At 44.8% G+C, this 24,609-nt stretch overlaps 1 pseudogene; it reads right to left on the reverse strand.

Moving 5' to 3' along the window:
* LOC138299182 (E3 ubiquitin-protein ligase TRIM39-like) overlaps window positions 1-24,609 on the reverse strand; it is a 192,854-nt pseudogene that overhangs the window by 44,635 nt on the left and 123,610 nt on the right.

Consider the following 24,609-nt stretch of genomic DNA (forward strand, 5'->3'; position numbering starts at 1 on the left):
ACCGCAACCTACTTCTGGCGCAGGGACCCTCTCTATTGCTCCCTTGACCAGGAGACCCTTGACATCCTCAGGGAGAAGTGCCCTATGGTCCTCTTAAAGATGATCGCATGATCGTGGCATGGCTGGAGGAGAAGTCTCAAAGGAGAGGGAGAAGCCCGTTCAGACGATTGGAACACCCACCTGTCCATGGTAATGTACTCCACGTGGGGCAGGTGACGGCAAATCTTGCCCCCAACTGGTCCCAGATCTTCCAACGGACTAGGAAGGTTTGGAGGCAGAGGAGGGGGTGGACTGGGCTGTTGACTCCCTGATTCACGAGCTTGTGGGATCCAGTGGCCGTGCAGGGGCTGTACAGCATGCACAGGTCGGTGGCTAGATGGAAAGGAACGTGGTTGGGCACCCCTTCTGTAGCCACGGAGGGGCGAAAGGCAAACTGTTGGTGCCGAGGAGCAGCTGCAAGGCCAAGGGACCGAGTCATAGCCTGGGAATCCTTGAAGCACTTTAGCACTAAGACTACCTTGCCTGCTAAGAGACGGGTGCCATCAAAAGGCATGTCCATCAAGGATTGCAGGACATCCCAAGAGAAGCCAGACATCCTCAACCAGGCATGGCGTCTTAGTGCCACCATCGGCGCAACCGATCTGCCCAGTCAGTCGGTCATATCCAGTCCACAACGAATCATTAACTTTGCTGCATCTCTCCCATCTGCAACGGCTTAGGAGAAAACAGTCCCGGTCTTGAGCAAGTGCTGCCTCCAGAACTCAAGGCAGCACTTGCGCGACTGTATCCCACTGAGTATGAGAACAGCAGCCCACAAAGCATGCAGTGTTCACAGACCGCAGAGATAGATTGGCGGAAAAAAACATCTTCTTCCCCAAGTTGTCCAATCTTTTTGATTCCCTGTCCAGGGGAGTGGTAGGGAATGCACCAGAGGATGATGAAGCCTGGATGGCAAGGGTCTCCGGTGTAGGGTGTTGGGTCAAGAATTTTGGGTCGGTCGGTGCAGGCCGATGGCGGCAGGCAATATTCACAGGAGCACCTGTGCTGGGTCTGGACTAGGTACCCAGAAGGACCTCCATAAGTGCTTCATTGAAGGGAAGCAGGATTTCCGAACTGGGGGCCCCAGGCTGAAGCACTTCGGTTAGGAGGTTAGTCCCGACCTCCACAGAAGGAAGCATGAGGTCAAAAACCTCAGAAGCCCTTCTCACCACCATTGAGTAAGATGCTCACTCCTCCATAGCCACAGTAGGGGGAGAAAGCATGCCAGCGTCAAGGGAGGTGTCCAACCCACTGGCATCACCCAGATCCCGAACCCAGTCTATTTCCAGGTCAAGCTGGTACTCTAAAGCAGTGTTGTCCAACCTTTTTATCGCAGCGGACCGGTAAATGTTTGATAATTTTTCCGTGGCCCGCTTGTCCCATTGTGTGACAAGCGGGCCACGGAAAAATTATCAAACATTTACCGACCGCCCCAATGGGGCGGCCCGGTGCTGATTGATCCACCGACCGGCACTGGTCCGCGGCCCGGGGGTTGGGGAACACTGCTCTAAAGGGTCCAGAGAACCCTCTATACTATCCCTATATCCATAATTATAGCATTAGGGGGTCAGGAGCAACCCTGGGCCCAGGAGAGCCCATGGAAAATGGAATCGGCATCGAACAACGCCGTTCTGGCTCCGAGTCGTCGGGAGTATATGGTTAACATTGACTGCGGGCCCAAGCAACGTCAGGAGCGTTGACGTCTGACCTCACACCGGGAAAGGTCGGGTTGGCAAGACCGGCATCAGGACGGATCCAGAAGCAGATCAAGAGATGGCCTCCGGAGTCGGGGCTGAAGCTGACGACTTGGAACCCAAGGGGGCCCTCAGTGTCTCCCCTGGGCACGAGAGGGGGTCGGTCTGCCCAAATATGAGGTGCATCGCCCATAAAATTATTTATGTTGGGCAGGGTGGCGCCGGCTCCCAGAAAGTCCGCGAGATGAGGAGCGGACCCAGATGGAGGCTCCGAACACGGAGGCCTAGAGTGGCAACGCTCTTCCTGTGCGATGGGGTGAAGTTAAAGAACGTTTGGCCTTTTTCGTGTTGTAACCTGAGTATCCAGATGACTTGAACGACGAAGAGTGGTGATGACTCTGTGACCGGTCTCCTGACCCTCCTCTCGAACGAGACCGGGAACGATGCGGAGTTGAGTGCCAGGCCACCGTAAGCTTTAGGAACTGCTCCCTCAAAGCCTTCGGGTTCATGGCCCAACAAACGGAGCACTCCGGATCTGCATGTCGGCTAGCGTGGAAAGAAAATAACTGACATCAGCGTGCCGGGGTGGCGCCTATATACGACCACATCATCATGACAACCACAACGCCAAAGACTCCCGCAGAGTCGACGGATGCCACCTAATGGCGCGCAGGAGTACTGCTCAAAGAAAAATCTCCGGATCCAGTCTGATGCCTGGGGGAAATTCTAGGGTAAGGAATCTGCAACTAGAAGTCTCTATCAGATTTACCCTGTGAGTCTTCCACCCAAGATTTGCCCGCTTTCTCATATACAGTTCCTTGTAGCAGTTCCCTGTCCGTGCAAGCCCAGATAGCCCCCTCACCATGCGTTATTCAAGATGCTGCACCTGCAACTAACCTTGTGCCTAGTTTCACAATTGATTTAAGCCATCTTTTTCAACATGTTATATCTTAGCTAGAGGCAATGGAGGATCTTAAGGCTATGGTGAACCAACTTATAAATCTGTTGAAGAAAGCCCAATGGGCGTAGAGATAAGGTTGAGGAAATGACCCTGCCATGATCAGCAACCAGCTGTAGGAAAGTACAATTTTTCTTGGCATGTTACCCTCAATTTTACATGTATGTCAGTATGTTTTTGCCTGTCTCACTGGGATCCTGCTAGCCAGGACCCCAGTGCTCATAGTTTGTGGCCTAAATATGTATGCCTGTGTAGTGCCTAACTGTGTCACTGAGGCTCTGGTTATCAGAACCTCGGTGCTCATGCTCTCTGCCTTAAAATTTGTCACTATAGGCTAGTGACTACATTTACCAATTTCAATTGGCATAATGGACCCCCCTTATAAGTCCCTAGTATTTGGTACCTAGGTACGCAGGGCATTAGGGTTCCAGGAGATCCATATGGGCTGCAGCATTTCTTTTGCCACCCAGAGGAAGCTCAGACAAACCCTTACACAGGACTGCCATTGCAGACTGTGTGAAATAACGCACACGTAATTTCACAGCCATTTTAACTGCACTTACGTAACTTACAAGTCACCTATATGTCTAACCTTCACTTGCTGAAGGTTAGGTGCAAAGTTACTAACTGTGAGGGCACCCTTGCACTAGCAAAGGTGTCCTCACATAGTTCAGGGCCATTTCCCCAGACTTTGTGAGTGCGGGGACACCATTACACGCATGCACTACATATAGGTCAAGACATATATGTAGCTTCACAATGGTAACTCCGAATATGGCCATGTAACATGTTTACGATCATGAAATTTTCCCCTCATTCCAAATCTGGTTTCGGGGAGCCAATTTCATGCATCCTGGGGGCTCCACTATGGACCCCCAGTACTGCCAAACCAGCTCTCTGGGGTTTTCTCTGCGGCTACAGTTGCTGCCACCCCACAGACAGGGTTCTGCCCTCCTGGGGTCTGGGCAGCCCAGTCCCAGGAAAGCAGAACAAAGCATTTCCTCTGTGAGCAGGGTGTTACACCCTCTCCCTTTAGAAATAGGTGTTAAAGGCTGGGGAGGGGTAGCCTCTCCCAGCCTATGGAAATGCTTTGAAGGGCACAGATGGTGCCCTCTTTGCATAAGCCAGTCTACACCGGTTTAGGGAACCCCCGGTCCCTGCTCAGGCGTAAAACTGGACAAAGGTAAGGGGAGTGACCACTCCCCTGTCCTTCATCACCCCAGGGGTGGTGCCCAGAGCTCCTCCAGTGTGTCTCAGACCTCTGCCATCTTGTTTTCAGAGGTGTGGGGGCACTCTGGAGGCCTCTGAGCAGCCAGTGTCAGCAGGTGACGTCAGAGACCCCTCCGGATAGGTGCATACCTGGCTAGGTAGCCAATCATCCTCTGAGGGCTATTTAGGGTCTCTCCTGTGGGCTTTTCCTCAGATTACGACTTGCAAGAATCCAGCAGGACTCCTCTGCACTTCTCTCTTCGACTTCTGCCAAGGACCGACCGCTGACTGTTCCAGGACGCCTGCAAAACTGCAACAAAGTAGCCAGAAGACTACTAGCGACATTGTAGTGCCTAATCCTACCAGCTTTCACGACTGTTTCCTGGCGGTGCATGGCTCTGGGGGCTGCCTGCCTTAACCCTGCATTGGAAGCCACGAAGAGATCTCCAGAGGGTTGACGGAATCTTCCCCCTCCTCCAGCAGGCACCAAGCTTCAGCTTCACCGGTACTCTGGGCCCCCTCTCATCCTGATGAGCGTGGACCCTGGAACACAGGTGGTGGACCCAAGTGACCCAGACTGTCCAGTGGTCCAACTGTCCGAATTTGGAGGAGGTAAGTCCTTGCCTCCCCTCCCCAGACAGTAATCCTCTGCACCATGGGATCTGCAGCTACAAGGGCTTCTGTGCACATTTCCAAGAAATCCTGCATGCACAGCCGAGCCTAGGTCCCCAGCCCTCCGTCCTGCGATGCTCAGCTTCCTGAGTTGACTTCCGGTGTCGTGGGACCTCTCTTTGCAGTGTTGAGACTACCGCCGTGTTCAGTCTTCTTGAACCCGTGTTCAAGGACTTCTGTGGGTGCTTCCTTCCTTTCCGTGGGTTCTCTACGTTGCTGAGGGCCCCCTCTGTCTCCTCTCCCAAGTGGCGACATCCTGGTCCTTCCTGGGCCCGGGCAGCACCCTTTTACTTCAACCGCGACTCTTGCAGGAAGCAAGGCTTGTTTGCGGTATTTTGCCAAGTAAACAACTCTGCATCCTCTAGCACACCGTGGGACATCTTCTGCACGAAGAAGAACCTCCTACCTTCTTTCATTGGTGTAAAACCAGCATCCTCTTCGAATCGGAGGCAGCCACTTTGCACATTCATCTGGGGTTTAGTGGGCTCCTGCCCCCCACGCCCCCGACACTTTAGCGACTCTTGGACTTGGTCCCCTTCCTTTGCAGGTCTTCTCTTCCAGGAATCCGTCTTCAGTGCTTTGCAGTCTGTTGTGGTCCTTGCAAAATCCTTTATCACGACTTTAGTGTGTTTTGGGGGAAATAGTAATACTTTACTCCTACTTTCCAGGGTCCTGGGTTGAGGTCTCCTTTACACCCTTGGTGTTTTCTCACACTCCCAGCGACCCTCTACACACTACTCTTGCCTTGGGGTGCATTCGTGGTTCGCATAACACTTTTTTAGTATATGGTTTGTGTTGCCCCTAGGCCTATTGCATCCTATTGTGTTTTACAGTGTCTGCACTACTTTCTGACTGTTGTACTTACCTGATTTAGTTAGTTGTGTATATGTTTTGTATGTTACTTACCTCCTAAGAGAGTATATCCTCTGAGATATTTTTGGCACATCGTCACTAAAATAAAGTACCTTTATTTTTAGTAACTATGAGTATTGTCTTGCTTATGATATAGTACCTATATGATATAAGTGGTATTGCATGAGCCATGCATGTCTCCTAGCCTTGGCTGCTCTGCTATAGCTACCTCTATCAGCCTAAGCTGCTAGAACACTACTACACTCTACTAATAAGGGATAACTGGACCTGGCATTAGGTGTAAGTACCATTGGTACCCACTACAAGCCAGAACAGCCTGCTACACCAGCATTCAAGCAAAGAGAGTGGACTGCATGTTACGTAGTCCACTCTCACTGAAAGTTCCTTAAACGAGAACTTTGAACGCATTGGTCCCTGGAAGGGGACTGGGAGAGGGAACTTCAGGTATGTGTAATCCAGCTCAATCTGCACCATCCCAGAGCGATAATCAGGGTTCTGGTAAGCTATCTGGCCCGAAGGGCTCTTGGGGCCAGATAGCTTTCCTCCTCCTCTCCTTTCTCCTACAAACTTGAATCCTATAAATCTGAATTGGGACGGGAGGAAGATGGGCAGTGCTCAGGGCTATTCAGTCTTTTCAACACAGGTTCCAAAAAGTAGACATCTGAGAATTCACAAAGGAGAATAGGCCTTAATTAATAAATCTATACATTGGATCAAAAAGGTGTTAGGTTGTCGTTCTGTCATAAGAGATGATATTCTGGGTGCAGTGAGACATTCCCTCGCAAAGTGACAAGTTTGATAATATAGAGCTTATCTAAACCAGTAGTAACCTAATTGATACTCTGGTGGCATTTGATTTACGTACCTGTTCCCTGTTTAAAACAGCTATTCGCCTGAAATATTCTCTGGGCACTCTTCCTACTTCTTCTCAAGTTGATTCTCCCATCAATCATTGTCCAATAGTCTAGGCACAGGAAGTGTTCCTCTTTTGACTAGCCAAGCTTTATGCCGACTGACAGCATTCTCATGCATTTCCTCACCAGTGGCGAATGACATTATTTGATCAACTCACCTCTAATAAAAGATCAGCTTCTCTACAAAGGTTACTCATCACCATTAACAGAGCCTGACAAGACTCAAATATTATGAATAGTACCACTTATCCTCTGCAAGGCCAGTTCAGAATGGAAAGGGGATTTCTATTTTATTTGGAATGTTGCAGGTTTAAAAACTAAAATCATTTGTCCAGAAAACGCGAAGCATGGAGCCTTTTTCAATTGGGCCCTGCTACTCGTGGTCTTGTTGGCAGGCATACAGGGGGCTTAACCATTTGGGTCAGACAGGATCTTGATTGCAAAATCCAAAAGTTATCCATCGATTCCCATAACATTTTAGCTATTCAAGTAACATCTAAAGGGGGATCTTTCAATATTACAAATTTTAACATTTATGCCAGAGGTGTCCGAGGAGGACTCTGGCCCTCATTACAACTTTGGTGGCCGCACTCCCGCGGTGGCCATTTCGAGATCCCCGCTGGGCCGGCGGGCAGAAACCTAGTTGCACCTGTCGTGCTTTCTTTTTACTGTCTGCTGTGCAGACAGTGAAAAGCTCCATGGGGCCGTGGCAGGTGGCCCCTGCACTGCCCATGCCAGGGGGCCCGGCAACTCCCCTTTCCGCCAGCCTTTTCATGGCGGTTCATACCGCCATGAAAAGGCTGGCGGGAAGGGGACTCATAATCCCCTGGGCAGCGCTGCAAGCAGTGCTGCCCTGGGGGATTACAACCGCCGGGAACAAAGTGGCAGGAAATCGGCGGTGCGACCACGTCGCTTCCGCCGTGGCTGTAATTCCATGGGAAGCACTGCCAGCCTGTTGTAATGAGGGCCTAAGATCTCAAACTATTTTAATCCCAGAAGAATAGATGATGGCCCATTATTCAAACTTGGGCTTGATACTGGGGGTGGAGGGTGTTGATTTTAACACCACGTTTGAACCCCTGGACCAGGATGACATTGCTAGGAATGGTGATAAGGATGTGATCTGGGGAATTCCACGGCTTGAACTCCTACCTATTTGTAGGTGGACAGAGGCTGCCTTCCACTTGAAGGGCCTTACAGTGGATCTTGGTTTAAGAGCCACAAATGGTAGAATCCGTCCAATAAGCAGGGAGCTAACACCTATAATAATTCTATAATCTCAAGTCGCATAGACTATATTCTACTTGATTTTCGCCTATGGTCTTACCTAGAGGATATGATGCTAATCAATCGGACTGAGAGTGATCATGATCCAATAAGTCTCTCGATGATTCTTTATCCTAAAAACATGAAAATGAGCAAGGTACACTAGCCCATATGAGGGATGTTACCCCTTCAAACGACATACAGCGTTGTAAGTGGTCTAAAGTTGTGGAGTCCCTGCTCATTTTACAGCAAATTAGTGCAGATCTACAGGATTGTCTGCAGGATCTGACTTGTAGATCTCCTTTTGTTTGCGGGGTGGCTATGACTGCTACTCATGGCAATCTTTAAAAAAAATTGCTCTATTTTATTGTTCCTAATAGTGGCCATTAAATGATGTTCCCTAAAAATACAAATTGGTTGAACAAGGAATGTAAATTTACACTTAGACAACCGGGCATAGCATCTTGAACATTTGATCAGCAAGGGAGTTGTATAAAGGGGCTGAAGCGCGGGCAAACAAAGCATGGGATGCAGGGAGGTGGCAGGAACTTAAATTGGCTTGTGCCCTCAAGGATCCTACCAGGTTCAGGGCTCTTGCAAAGCAGGGAAGAGATGCCTTAACTCTACCTTTACAAAATAACATTGCTCCTCAGTCTTGGGTTGACTATTTTGCCCAAATGATTCTGAGCAAGATATAGGAATGGCTCAATGATGAGGCTATTATATCTCTATTTCAGGCAGTCTTCAGGAAGAAGATATCAACCATGGATCAGGTCTTCTACTTTATTGGAAGACTGTTGGTTGGCGAGGACACCTTGTACGTTGCCGTCATCGACCTTGAATCTGCTTTGGCCTGGTCCCTCGGAGTAGGCTTTGGCAAGCTTTGGATGACCTGGGTATTCCCAGGTACATATTGTTTTTACTGGTAGTACATATTGTTTTTACTGGTACGCCTTCATGAGGGGAATTACGCCCAGTTGCATTGGGGATCTCGGGGACAGGTGACTGAGCGACTCCCAATTAATAAAGATAACTGCCAAGGGTGTGTATTGGCACCCACCTTGTTTTCTCTTTATCTTATTGATGTCGTCTGTTACCTGTCCTCTTTTTCAACTAATGCATGATCCCTGGCTGGTATGAAGACACCTGGACTGCTATTTGTGGAGAATACTTTAAATCGATTTCAAAGACACCAAATGGATTACAACAAGCATTTACTCACTTTGAGGAATTCTGCACCACTCGTGGCCTAGACATAAATTCCGCTAAGACTAAGCTTATGGCTTTTAATACGCATAGCTCGTTGAGAGGCAGGTTGGAGCTGGAAGGTGCTCCTCTTGAAAGTGTTGAGGTATTTAGCTATTTGGGTATTTCCATATTGTCATGGAAACCTCAGGTGGATCTTTTAACTCTTAAGCACAGGCAAGTTACCAGAGCTACTGTCAGAGAACATAGTATCTCTCTTACCACACCTATTGCACCAGCATTACTGCTATATGATGCAAAAGCTGTCAGCTATGTCCTCTGATCAGGAGCTATGGCGGTTTTCCAATCTTGATTCACTATCTAGCTCTGAGAAAAGGTTCTTAAGGAATCTAGTTAGGTTACCACAAAGTTCACCAATCAAACCCTTAATGATGGGCATGGGCAAGCATCCTCTGGAACACAGAGCCAGACTTTGTCCTCTGTTGTTCTGGAGGCTATGGCTGCAACCGAACAAGCTCTGTATGCCATGGCCACTAAGGGATGTCATAGAGGCTGACAGATTTAATAAAATATCCTGCCTAAAGCAAGTCCATAACCTATTGAGGGATATAGGTCTCGGCGAACTTTGGGATAAATCCATATTGCACTCCAACTTTGACAGCCGAGTTGCTAAAGAAACAGTACAGGAATTGGGTGGATGAAAATGCAGCTAGTGCAAACATTGGCCAACCCTTGATTGGATACTTTTTTATTTCAAATGCACTAGCTTTCCTGAAACCTACTGGGATGCCAGTACGGCACCCCTGGAGAGAAAATGATATTTTCAATTCAGGGTTGGCACATTGCCCCTTAAGACGTTTACCACAAGATGGGCTCCTGGTAAACATGCATTGTGCCTTGTATATAACATCTCGCCTGAAACAACTGGTCGTGTCTTGTTTGCCGGCACAGGCTATGTTGGCGTGCGCTGAACATAGATTAAAGCAAACTGTAGGCTGTTGGGGACACGGAGCAGTTTAGCTGCTCTAAGAACCTTAAGATCAGATCCTAACTTGATCTACACATGCACAGTTGCAAAGTTTCTGGGCCAAATTTGGGTTATCAGAGATGGAGCTCTTGTATGACCTCCATGTATCGCTTCTGGTGAAAACAGCTGCTTTTCGACTAGGGGCTTCTTGAAAGGTAAATTACCCCTTGTAACAAGGAGTTATTTGGGCATTTTTCTTTGTTTACTGTTTTATAGTATGTCCATTGGCTGTTGTTCAGCCTAAGCCTTTCATATGGGACCATGTTAGTGGATTTTTAAAACTTTTTATCTTGGTTGTTGTATTTATACCTGTTCATGGGTATTTAGTTTATCTCTTACTTGTCGTGATGGCAGAGTTGTATATTTGGATATGCTTTATGTACAATACCTTTTATTTAATATTTTTGTTTTACCTCTTATCCTTGTATATTTCAACTGCTTCTATGACTACTTTGTTGAATAAAGCAACAATGAATGGATATATACACACACACACACATATACACATATACATACCTAACCACGCACACATATATATTTATGGCGCATGAGAAAAGAAAGAGTTATTTGTATGCACGCATTTGAGACCATTTTAAACTTACCATAGTCAGCATTTCACTTCAATTAGTTTCTCCATAAAATAATCCTTCAAGGACGGACACTAATTATTGGAGCAATGTATTAACCTTTATAAAAGCTTGCTTAATGAATGGAAACAAGAAAAAATTCCCAAGGACAGCAGACTTGAGAGGGCTTTAAAATGGAAACTTAAGGGATTGTCTCTTTAATATTTTACATTTTCCACATGCATACTGTATTTTTGTGAATCAAGTCAGAAATGTTACTTGTACAGCATTTTTTGGACTTGAGCAACACCCCACCACAAAGTTGTTGAGCCCCTTCTGCAAGCGCTTTTGAGTCTGCACATAGAGAACTCAAGTTATTTAAAAAGACAGAGAGCTACCGGAACAATATAGAAAAACATAGTTTAAGATGGGATCCAATGTTACTTGCTTGGAATGGGGTTTTGGGGGAGCAGCTGACCAGTGGGAGGTCTCCCTCCTGGGATGGCTGGGGAAGTGAAGCAGTCCAAAACTGCTCCGGGCTATGTAGGCTACATTTAGCCCAAGGGTATATATCCAGCAATTTTGGGTCACCAGCCACCATTTTGTCTAGATGACACAGTGGCTGGTATCAGTGACAGAGTATTTCGGTAGGATAGGCTGGCATTAATTGGAATGGCCCAGATAAGCGTTTGTGCTGTGCGGTGACACAAATAGCTCTTTGGAACCTCACATTATTATCAGAGCATAGTGCAATATCAACCTACACTATGTCCGCTGAGGAGAAAGTTGCTCAGGCCTTGCAGCTGCTCCAGGAGGCTGGACACTTAGATCTGATGGCAGCAGGAGCATTGCCAGAGGTGTGGCCGGCACGCAGGGGAAGGACAGTGATTGAAGGGGACTTTCACTAAAATGTCTCTCATATGTTACAAGTGAGAGGTGCTGCAGGGAGGCCTGGAAGACACCGGGATGCATTGCAACCAGTGCAACTGGTGAGGAAACGGGCTCTCGAACGGCCACCAACCTTGGCGCCAGGTAAGACCAGAGTGCAAGAATGGTGTGCTAAGATGGTTCTGTTGCAGTGGTGGTCAAGGAGCCATCAGGGTGCGAGGAGGCCTGCCTCAGTGCTGGATCCGGAGGTTCAATGGGGGAGATTGAAGCAGGTTTATGGCAACATATTATGGGACCGTCAAAATATGGGAAAACCATTTTTACAGCCTGTGGACTCTCTGTAATGTACCACCCCTTTCAGGGACATCCCACCCGGGGTGGAGTGGGGTGGGGTCGACAAAAAAAAGACAGAATGCTATCTCAGGGACTAAGAATACCCAGATTGAAGCATGTTAGGAGTTTAGAAAGGCCTCTACTCCCGAGAGTACTGTAAATTTCGAGTTCCAAGTGTTCGGGCAGACATGCCTTGGCTCAATTGCTTTGGATTGGGGGGTGTGGGAGGTACAGGGGGAGGCTGGTCAGTGACAGCAGGAGCAAGGAGGCAGTGAAAGACAGCAGCCTAGTGGATCTGGCAATGTCCGGGGAGGAAGAAGCGCTCAGGGTCATGAGGGGGAAAGAGCTCCTCTGGTTAAGCTGGAGAGGATGTGTTTTTGGCTTTAATAGTATGAGAAAACAGAGGCTGCGAGGGTCTTGTTATGCAAGTTCACCTGGGGATTTCGTCTGGGATATGTGGGGCAACGGAGGCATCAGTGGGCAGAAAATCTGAAATCAGTGAACACTCACCTGCAAGTGGTGCGTGACAAACTGAGCAAAGAGGTTCAGGAGGGATGCTTGACAGGCCCAATTCTGGACTAGCCGATGCAGAATTTGACTATCTCTCCCACTGGTTCCCAAAAAAGCTGGGGACAATTTTGCTTTGATTAAGCACCTCTCCTGGCTGGAAGGGCAATCAGTGAATTACTTTATACCAGACGAGCAGATGACAGTGCATTATGCTTCAGTGGATGTGCCCTAGCTATGGTAGAAAAAGTTGAACAGATGGTGCTCATGGCAAAGAGCGACATCAAGTCGGCCTTCCGTTTGCTGCCAGTACACCCTACTGACTTAGAAATCCTAGGCATTCAATTTTAAGGGAGATTGTACGCAGATAAAGTGCCACCCATGGATGGCTCCAGCTCCTGCGCTCTGTTTGAATGCTTTAGCACATTCCTTCAATGGGTCTTCACGAAACAGACTGGGCACAGATATGTCACTCATTATCCGGATGATTGTTTATTGGTTGGCATGCAAGGCTCGGCACAATGCCAGGACAGATTCCAAGACATCATGGGGAACTGGGGATGCCTCTGGTGCTAGAAAATACAGTGGGCTCTAGTAAAGTCTTAGTCTTTTTGGGTATTGAGATTGATTCTGAGACAATGATGGCTCGATTACCGCGGAACAAGCAGTTGGCCATGACACTGCTCCTTTGGAAATACAGGTGCTCTTGGGTCATCTGAACTTTGCGTGCAGAATGTTAAAGGCAGGTTGGACATTTTGCAGGCGCCTCGGTTTGGCTCTGGCAGGACACAAGTTGACACATCACCATGTGTGGTTATCGGCAGGTTTGAAGGTTATGCATGTGGCATGAAATGGTGTGCAGAACAGTGGCCTACGGAATGGAAGTGGGACGGTCTTGGTGTGGGGCGGTCTAGGCATTGCATTCTTGGAGATTTTCCCCCTGGTTGTAGAGGTGACAATCTGGGGTGAGGAGTTTGCACACAAGAGAGTGGGTTTCAGGACAGACAACAGGTCGGTGGTGGAAGTGGCGAACAGGCAGTTTGCCAGGGATCCCTAAGTTCTTAATCTCCTGCAGGTGTTCGTGCTGGGCTGCTTAAGGTATGATATAGCTTTTAGGGCTAGACAAGTGCCAGGTGTGAAAAATTACATCGCAGATGCTTTGTCTTGTTCAAAGTGGGAGAGATTCCATGGGCTGGCCACAGATGCAGAGACCAACAAGACCCTGATGCTACCAGATTTATGGAAAATAGAAGACAGACGATGCTTCAGCTGGTGGAAAACTCGTTAGTGGTTTCCAAGTGGGAAGCTTAAAATCCAGCCTGATTTCTTACAGAATGGTGCACACAGACGATGGTAAGAGTGGGCTGGAGTAGAGGATGGGGTGCAATATATTTTGAGATTGATTGGAAACGGACAATCAAGGGTTACCACTACTGGGAAATTAGCGGAGACAGCATATACGGGGAAACTGTTCTGGGGATATACACCGTCAGTCGGGGGGGGGGACTGGATAAGACAATGTTGGAGGAGTGGGCTAGGGAAATAGGCATGGTAGGACCAGCCAGGAAACCAGTGACTTTGGAGGTATTGGGGGCAGTGATTGGGCAGTTGCCCAACGTATCCCGGGATCAGGTGGAAACACTACTTTTTAGCACCATGACGTCCTGGATGGTTTTCGGGGCATTCAGGGTATCATAACTGCTAGGGGGAAAAGTGGGGTGAGGAACACTATGGGAAGACATGTGTCTGACTACAAGGGCTGTTTAAGTGTGGCTCCACAGCTCCAAAACTGATCAAATTGGGCAGGTGAAAGCAGTTTAGCTGCAACAGTATTCCATACCTGGGGTCTGCCCGGTACATTGGGGTTTGGCATGGCATGCTTTGTGCACAGAAGATACAGGCTTGATTTTCCTTCACAGTGATCATAAGCCAGTTACAGCCTCCTAGTTCCTGGCCATCTTAAGGAAAGCAGTAAAGACACTGCGGTTGGATGCCCCGGTTTTTGTACCCATTACCACTACGGAAGCAGGAAAAAGATGAGGGAGCGGAGATCGTATCATGAGTGTGGGGAGATGGGTATCAGGATGTTTCCAGTGTTATGCCAGAAGAGGGCGGAGAAGTAACGTGGGGTGTTTTTTCAAATTTGTTGTCTTTTTTTTTTGTTTTTGCAGATTTGGTTGGTGGACCGCAGGTCACGGTTTATCAATATGGCTCGTGGGACATTCTTTTATCAAGTGGGCACCCAAACTAGCAAGTAGTAGCAGCCAAGGAGTCAATCTGGGCCTCGATCCTGAAATATATCACGTTCTCTGGCAGGGGAAAAGAGGGATGAGTTGGAGAGAACTGTTGCCTTGTTTAAATAGGTTGACGGTGAGGAGACAGTGCCCGGATATTTGCTAATACGTCTGGGCGAGAATGACATGGTCTGTGAGAAAGGGTTAGACATACCGTAAGGGATGAGGAAAGATCTCAAGAAATTTCAGAAGCAATGGGCTGGGTGCCACATAATGTGGACAGCTTTTGTTTCACGGAGGATTTGGCGAAGGGCTCAGTAGCCGGTAGCAATTGAAAGGGCAAGATGCAAACTCAATAAGGAAATTAGTGGCTTCTGAAGGGAAAAAGGCATTACTATGTTGGAGCTTTCAGATTTACTTACAAGGATTTACAATTTTTTTTTGAGGTGATAGTGTGCACCAATCTTTTGTTGGTATGGATTTGTATATATTTCAGACCAGGGACAAGCTGCGCAGGTTGTTAAGTGGACATTAGAGGCAAGCTCAGTTTGGGGGGGTATAAAAAGGCTGGGAGAGTTTTAAGTGGACATTAGAGTCAAGAACAGCTAGTGGGGCCCCTTTCTGGGGGCGGCAGCGGCATGTCAAGTTGCCATGGTTTACAGAAGTAAGGGTAGATGAAAGAGGCAGTGCAGTTGGATAAGGAACAGTAGACAAGAGCCCGTCTGAACGAGATAGGAAGTGAAAAGCTCCTTAGGAAATTATGTTAGTTACATGTTCACAGTTACACTAAAGTGAAAGAGAATTTTGAACCTAGCAATCACGCAAATCAGGGTGAGAGAAAGTACAGTAATGCAATAATAAAGTTGGTGGGAGGAGGGGGGTTGGGCAGAGTGGGGGGTAAGTAACATAGGTGAACTGTTTGTATAGTGAGATGGTTAGTTTTGTGAGGCAGAGGCCCAGGATTTATATTGTTAAGTGCACCTGTTTCCAATAAAGCAGCCTTTTTCACACAAGCCAGGTGTCACTGGTTGGTGTGCCCACCTCTTGCCCAAGCTCTAGTTAACACCTGGCTTTGTGAAAAATGAGACTAATAAAGTGGGGGTTGACATTGGTGGCAATTCCACTGTCAAGTGGGGCAGGATGCATTATATATGTTAAGGAGCATAGGAATCCAAGGATTTGGGTTATGGGGAAATGTTCTTATAGCTGCCAGACGGCAGGCTCTTTAGAACAAGTGAGATCCCACCCAGATTTTACGCTGACGTATCAGAGTTTGTGTAAGGGACAGAGCGGGCTTCCAAACACATGAACTCATATGGAGTACTGGTGTGAAAATCAAAAAAAAGTACTTGTGCAAGTGGGCAGCCAGTAGAATGACACTGGCTGCCGGCAGGAAACTGTACTTTGTCCAAGCTCCAAGAAAGACCGGAAAAACTGAAGTGGAAGACTGGAAGAACTGAAGAGAAAGGGGAAGAAGGCAGCGCTGCCCAATGAGAAGCAGGGAAAAAAAGACTGATGTCGGAGTAATGGGTAGGATCTAAGTCTGTTTTTAAGTTTTTTCTTTTTGTTTACAAGAGGTTTCACAAGCACAGCGCTTTGGAGGCAAACCCTAAAAACAGTGACTTTTTGCTTAATCTGATTAGTGATTCTGAATGAAAAGAAAAAGGAAATGTATTTAATTCTTAGTAGCACTATCAGACTTTTTTTAAAAACATTATCTTGTTTAAAAAAAAATCTTCAAAACAATAGTGAATATTTAACTTGGCAATATTTTTTCCTGTCATCTAATAAACAATTATTCAATTTTCTATTCACAATCTGTTTTAATATTTTAGCTTAACAAGAGTAAGAGATAGGATGGCACAGTTTCCTTAAATGCAGTCATCGCTAGTTCCAGGTTTGTCATATTGTCCCCTCAGAGGGCACTAGAAGACCAATCCCAAAATGGGGAAAGTGGGATTATATAGTGCTTTTGTTTTTTATAACAATTTTGATTTAAAAATATGTCTTGAAGTTAGATTTTTGTCTGAGTAAATATGTGAGTCCTAATTTCATTTTTTTAAAGCATGTGATAATGTTATTTGACCTTGTTCTATGTGACAAAGGAGAAACAGAAATGGAAATACATTTGTATAGTTTTATATTTTAGTTATTTTGTAAAAATGTTATTTAATAAAATTAAATGTTTTTTCTCACTCTGTGTAGAACAAAATAAACGTTGGATTAAAGTGTGGACTATTGTAAATTATATAGCAGTACATTAAAACGTATTGTGAAGACTGGTGGCAAAACAAATGCTTGTAACATACCACCACATAATTGAATGAGTAATATGACCCCTACGAGAAACCTAAAACCACCAAGGGAAGTCCATTTCAATGAGGTCTATGTAAGAACTAGAGGCCATTTGAAATGGACTGTTGAGCCTGAGGGACTGGTTCAGATGCCTACACAAGATTGGAGGAGCCCCATCTAATCATGTGAGTTATCAAGTGTGTTGGTGTCATATAGGCTACAATGGAATGCTACTGGAAATTGGCCCTTTATTTGTGTTTGTAGACTAAAAAAAACCCCTAATTCATTTAATCTCCCTACTGATCGAATGGCGGGGCCTTGACTTGAATTTTTTGGGAAGTGATATAACTGAGAAATCCTGATGGGACTATTGCTACAGAGTAAGGTCCTGTGGCTGAAAGTCCTCCTTTTCACTATCCCTTTGGTCTTTGTACAAAACGATACAGCCTGTGTTCCATTGTAGGTGTATATTTTCCAGATATTTTATATTATAGTATTCCTCAAAGTCTAACTGATGTCACAGATTTCTTGATGACTTTCTTCCACCACTGGAAAGGGCAGATGAGTTACTCAATTAGTGTTTTAGAATTATACCTCGAATTTGTTTAATCATTCTGGAGACAACTATTTTCCGCTGTCCCTTAGCGTTTCATGAGTGCTGTGCTACAAACATCCTTAGTGAGAGCTTTGGCAACTTGGGAGTAAGGCCTGTGTTAGCTCGCAAATGTCATAACTGAGACAGAGTGACATTCTCAAAGCACAGACACTAACTGACAATTGTGTTGTTCATTTAAGGTATGCGAGCTAAAGCCCAGTTAAGAAATTGCCCGTTAACAAAGTTTAGCTAGGGATTGGAAATGAGAGGCTGGTTACCAAGGGCTGATTTCATCATTCAATCCAGTGAATTACTGAATACCTTCTCAATATTGCAATTCTTTGCAATATTTTGTTAATGAGTCTCTTTCACTGCTAACACTAGTGTTAATTTTTATAGTCACATCTATTTATATAATAATAATCTAAAGTAGATCAAGACAAAGTATATTAAATATATATTGTGGTTATCTGGTGTGTGTCAATCCATGGTGAAAGTTTTAGAACTCACAAATGCAAAACTTAACCCTGAAGTTCAACCGGACTGTTCATTCCCCTGTTTGCACCATCATCCACTAATGCTTAAGTTGTTTGTGGGTTACAGTCTGGTGGATTCCCTAGCTCAGGCTGGTAAATTGGCTCAGCCTGCACTTTGCCTGAGAATTTACGGTTTCTAAAACTCAGCAGTATTTGCTTTTGAAGTTGCAAAAACATATCATTGTGATGGGAAGTGTGTGGCTTCTTCTTGATTAGTTATCCTCCACTTATATGTTTGTGGAATATAGCTTTCCAGTAATCTGTGTGGTTAACTAGTTGTTGGGGGTTTTGTGCCCTAGTTGCAACATTACGTGGTTAATGCTCATGGCCAATTACCACCATGGCCTACACCCTTAAAGTTTGGATGTAGCTTGTGTTGTTTTCATAAACATCACATCTATTTGTGCCACCTGCACACTCTCATATTGCAATTCCTACCTTTTAGGCTAATAATGCATGCAGTTAGTCGTGTGTTATTTTCTTCCTCTCCAAGATGATGTGAATTATTGTGGCCTCCTCAAATAGCTCCTATGTTGTGCATGACCTGCTGCTACCAATCAGCAACTATGCCAAATATCTGGCGCCCAGTCACTTGGTACCCAAGTGAATGGGCCGCATTCCAATTAATAGCCCATGTCCCCTCCCTTCTGATGATCCTGCTTTGGTTCACATCTCTGGATACACCATGTGCCCATCTATAGTTATCAGTAATCATTTAGTCTAAATGAGGGTGAAGGATGTGAGGTTTCCTTTGAAAGCAGAGTAGCACATACACTATGCACCACCAACCTAGTCACTGTTACAGCTTAAGGTTATGTGCGCCATGGTATTGTCTGGCTCACGCCTATTCATCATATTGCAGTGTAATGCCTCCTCAGGATTGGTATGTGCTGCATGATTGATATACTTTACCCTAACCCACAGACTGGTGTGATATGTGGCACAAATCTGATAGCACACCTGTTTGAATGATTTCCTAATGGAACTTGTGGTAAGGAGCATGGGGTCCCAGCATGATGAAATAGAAGTTTGTAATTATATAGAGACTGGTGTGAGGTGTCATAGATATCTGGTAATATTCATGTGTAAATCAGCTGCCACTAGACAGCTATGCTACGGAATCGGGGATCCCAGAGTGAAGAAAGGGTGGGCTTGTTACTGATCTAGAAATTGTGTTTGTACTTACCAGTCTTCTGGTACTTACAAGTGTCCAGTTGGCCTGGAATTCCCACAATGCCCTCTGTGAATCTGAGAGTCTTCTGCAAGCCACGTTCATATTTCTAGACCTCTCTTGTCGTGGGAGCGGTAGGTGTTGGCAACAGGTGTGTTCCATAGACACATCCATCATTGTAAATCCCGGCCCCCCATTGCTGCCCTCCGTTGTGACGGCGCGACCATCACACTGTCAGACAACTCTAAATACTGGGGCTAAATGACTGATATACTAACCTCAATGTAGGTTTATATGTGGATGGAGGAACTGAACACAGGGGACTAAAGAACACCGCCATCCTTCTACTGGTATGGCGGTTCATCCGTCAAACTCTAAATACGATTGACAAATATGGCACGCCATGGCAGAGGAATTACTGTCCTCTACAGTCTAAGTAAGGCTCTTAATCTCTCTTATCATCTGCATTATCTATGGAGATTAGTCAGTTTTTTATGTTCCTCACAAGGGCTGTCCGAATAGGGTCACAGAAGTGACTGGATAGTGTAAGTTCAGCAACAGTCAAAGTAATATCAACCTGTAAAAATCCCACTGATTTAATTCTGAATGGATGAGGATTTCCTGGTTAATGATTGAGTATGTGAAAGTACAAAGCCTAGTATGAAATGTATGAAATTTTTTCTGTGATGATTCTTCAATCCAAGAATGTTGATGGAGGTCACGTATGGTGCTGGCAGGATGTCACTTTTTTAAAAATATCAAGGGGTGTTTGAGTCAGATATTTAGCAGACTTTTTTGGGCTTTCAGAGAGAAAACCTGGGCCCAAAAATGTGCTTTCTGTAGTTCCTTTGCAGGCTTGTAGGTCCCGGGTATGTTGAACTGTGGGAAACTAGTACCATTTTTAGTTGGAGGACTGCATCTTTCCTTACTCACCAAGCTCTGGGCAAATGGTATGTTTGTGGGGCAATGCTATTAAAGAGAATGACCTTAGTGACACTGAAGTGGGAGAGTATTAACACTCTAAGGAGATGCGGGCAATTCGACAAAGCAGAACCAAAAGACCCAAGACCAAACCTATCAATGTATTTGGGGTCTCAGTCACAAGTCTGATAATTTGTGCTGACCTTTAATTCAAGGGTTTAAGATGTTAGGTAGGATGGTAATTGTGGGCACAGGTGTCACGTTTTATCCTATAAAACCAACTTGTCATCGCTTGTCCCATGATCCCAAGTTGTCATCACCACTTTCAGGATCTGGTTTGAATGCAACTAATTCTCGCTATCCCACTCCCATCCCGCCACCCCTCCCCTTGGTGACTCAGAAGTCCCCAGGAAGAGTTTAGAGTCTGAGGGTGACAATATGAATTATTTTAACTCACTTGAACAACTTTTGGCGTATCTCCAATCTGAAAGTAAGAATAACATTGAGGATTTATGAAATTGGAGAAAATGTGGCATTAAATAAACACAGACATTTCAATCTATTCAACAAACTTACCCAATTCTGCAGAAAACGTTGCTGTAGAGAGGAAAAAAAATACATTACATTCCAAATGGTTTCACTGTCAATACCAAATCTCACCTCAATCCTTTATCCGCCCTTCCCCTCAAACCCTCATCTTACTCATACATTCAATCCTGCATAATCCACGTCTTGTCCACTTTTTACTCCACTCAAACCTCATCTCTACACTCCTGCCCTCACCCAGCTCACCTCTACACAGCTCACCCCACCCTCCTTTCAGCACTCTCTAGACTCTACTCTCTATAAAATGTCAGCACTACAGAAGAATATCCAAAGATCACAGTTAGAGTAGATGGTACAGGAAACACCAGTTCACACCTAGAAGCATACCGGCCAATTGATCTCTACTGGAACCTTGCAAGTTGGAAGTACATAGTTCATCATCTCAATATATTTAATTCTACATCACCCATGGTAGAGGTTAAAATTTTGTGATGTCCCTTGTGTCACAAACGTCATCCAGATGTGACAGTTCATGTTTATGAAAGTAATAGTGTGGAAAACTAACGCAGAAAGTGGCACTGACATGCAATTGCTTGTATTTCAGAGTTCGACTTAGGTGCCTTTTGAATTAAACCACATGGTAGAAGGATACAAATGTAATTTAGACTCTAGACTAAGAGAGCATATAGAAACAATATTGAATTTCTAGTGATTAGTAAAATGATAAGAGTTTATAAATATGTGCAAGTTTGAGAAATGCAGTTCTCTGATGTGCTGAAATGCAGTAACAAAGCTTTTCCATTTAAATGAAATGTATTATTCATATTGATGAAATATTATTAATGGTGAATTTATAATGCGCATATAACGTGTTTTGCTAAAAAGTATTAATTTAAAACATTTCATATCTGATCTTGCATCTTGACGCTTGTAATTTCTGAATGTGTTCTAAACATTGATTCATTCCCCAACGTGAACTTTCTTCTAGGAGAATCTTGGCTAGTTGGTAACAGAGCCTATTAAGTGTAGAGGGAATGTAGCATAGTGTCATTGAGGGAAGAACAGTGTGAAACATGGACTGGTTTTGTATACAATTGTTTCAAACATGCGTGGAGTCACATGGATGGAAGATGTTCCCATGACAGGCCTGGGAAGAAATTGGACTGTTTCAATTTGGAGTCATACAGTTAGTTCCCATTGAATGCTGCTAATTCAACGTGACATGAACTGATACCTTTGAGGAATCAGAATGGGCTGTGAATAAAAAAATACTGATAGCCATTTGAACTTTTGAGTAAGTCCTGAGCAGACCCTTACAGACTTCAGACGCTGTCCTGATGCCTGCTGATTGTGATACTTTACTGATGAAGATTCCCTAAATGCTTTAACCCTTGGAGAGGAATATCCCTCTCAACCATTGTCCTTTTTAAATGCCCTTTCCGAGTGCCCCCAGTCTCCATAGGATTCTATTAAAAACCCAACACCAACTTTGACCTCTGCACCAGGCCCGCCCTGTGTTGGTGATAGTGCACTTTTGGGGTCAACTTGAACCTTGACCTGTGGACGTCCTAACCCCCGAAGACTGGGATCGTAAGTCAAGTACTTACCTGTAAACCGTGTTAACACTTTTCCTCCACTAGGACTGCATTGCTTTCTATGAGAAATTGCACTGCGTCTACTTTAGAAACTTAAAGAAACTGAAAAGTCTTACCTGTAAACTCTTTTATCTGTGAATTCTAAACAAAGTGCATTTGAGTGATACATCCTTGAAACTGTACTTACCTGCAACAAAGATCCTTTTGGTTCTAGAAATTAAGTAACAAAGTAGATTTTCACTATATAAAAACATTGGCCTTGAGTTAGTCATCGAGTGTGTGCCTCATTTCTTGACTGTGTATGTGCAACAAATGCTTTGCACTATCCTGTGATGAGCCTAATGCGCGACCACTCTACCACAACGGGAGCATTAGTATTATCTACTTTAGCCTCTGTAAAGCCACTGGGGATCCACTGGACTCTGTGTACACTATACCTTACTTTGGTATTGTATATACAGAGCCAGGTTTCTGCACAAGTCTTCAGACATATCCAGAGAAATAATAATGGGACTTTTTAGAACACATATCACATGGTAAAATCATCAACAAGGCTTCAATTAGAGAGAACATATAAACAGCAGACACAGCTGTGCTGATATTCACAAAAACCCTCACTAGGATAGCAGTATCTGTGGTGTGAGAGCATTAATAATTCTCACCAGCATTAGTTATGTTCTTGCTCAGCAAATACTGTTGTACTTGACGCATAACAATGGGACTCCTCAACATTCGACTGGTTGGGCAGACAGATTGCTGGAGGATATAGATACTTAAATAGTGCCAGTTCTGAAGGTGTGTTTGGTGTTATTTATATGTTTTTAATTATAAAAGCGAATGTACATAATCTTTGTTTTTGCAATTTTAAAGCCCTGAAGAAGCTCGTTTGTTCAGTAAAGAGAAACACATTGGCTGTAATGTGTTTAGTGATGAGAAGGAAAATGATACTTTACCAGTAAGCAACTGTTTGTGCATAAAGTGCTGTAGGTTCGCATGCTTTCATACTTCTGCCATCTAGTGTTGAGTCCAGAAGGTTGCAAGTTGTTTTTCTTCAAAATGTCTTTTGAGTCACGAGGTATAGTGAGGTACTGGTAATCTGTAAGGACATTGACTCCATTATCAGATGGTTTTCCCGCAGGTGGTTCTGAATGGAGTGTAGTGTAAGGCCATGCATGTAAATGTGTAAAAAGACTACTACAGACACAAGTGGTCGGGGAGGTGGGTGGGCACATGTGAATCTACAGCACTACATGCCACAAACAGATGCTTACTGGGTAACATTTTCCGTTTGATGGCATGTGTGGCTGTAGATACACATACTCTGCATTGACTTTAAAGCAGTGCCTACAAAAAAGCGGGGGCTAACCTGTTGGTGCTGTAGTGTTTTGAAAAAGAGTATGTAGCACTGCTTGACCTACATTAGCGTGTTGGTGTGCTAAAACATCCACACAATAATGTTTAGTGAAAGTGTGTGGTGTAGCCCATGTAGCTGCTTTACATATGTCAGCTATGGGAATGTTACTTAAAAAGGCCATAGATGCACCTTTTTTACGAGCTGAATGTGCTCTAGGGAGAATAGGTAGTGGCCTTTTGGCTTTTGAATAGCAACTATGGATACATTAGACAATCTATCTTGCTATAGTGGATTTAGTGATAGGGTTGTCTTTGTGTGGTGGAGAAAAGGCATTAAAAGTTTGTTTTTCTAAAGGTTTTGGTCCTATTAATGTAGAATCGAAAGGTTTTGGTCCTATTAATGTAGAACATAAGTGCTCTTTTCACAAATAACATGTGGAGGGCTCTTTCAGCAACAGAATCAAATTGGGGAAAAAAGACCTGAAATTCAACTGTCTGATTGAGATGAAAATGAAATACCACTTTTGGTAAACAATTTGGATTGATAATAAGAACCACTTTATCCTTGGGAATTTGGAAAAAAGGTTCTTGTAAAGTTAGTGCATGGAGCTTATTGACACATATAAGGGAAGTGATTGCAACCAAAAAAAAAAGACTTTCCACAATAGAAATTGTAAACAACAAGTGTAATGGTTCAAATGGTGAGCCCATGCGTCTAGTGTGGACCACATTAGTTCTCCAAGAAGGCACTGGGGGTAGTCTTGGCGGTATCACTCTTTTAAACCCTTCCATAAAAGCTTTAATAACAGGGATTTTGTGAAGAGTAGAATGTTGTCTGTTCTGAAGGAAAGCAGCTATAACTAAGTGTATGCTAAGTTTGCCTTTAGCGAATGAAGAAGATACAAGCTGATATTTAGCAATGACACTTGGAAGGGATCCCAATTTTGAGCAATGTAAATATGTACAGTGTTTCCACTTTCCTGCATAACATGCTCAAGTAGTTGGTCTACATGCTTCCTTAAGAATATCCATACTTTCTTGAGGTAGGTTTAAACACCCAAATTCTATGACTTCAGGAGCCAAATTGGAAGATTCAACTCCATGTAATGTGGGTGTCTGATTTGACCATGGTTCTGAGTGAGAAGGTCCAGGTCGAGGAGAAGCTTCTTGTGGGGCCTAATAGAGTAGTGAACCATGGTTTTCAGGCCCAT

Source organism: Pleurodeles waltl, chromosome 6 (genome assembly GCF_031143425.1).
Source record: "Pleurodeles waltl isolate 20211129_DDA chromosome 6, aPleWal1.hap1.20221129, whole genome shotgun sequence".
Taxonomy (NCBI): domain Eukaryota; kingdom Metazoa; phylum Chordata; class Amphibia; order Caudata; family Salamandridae; genus Pleurodeles; species Pleurodeles waltl.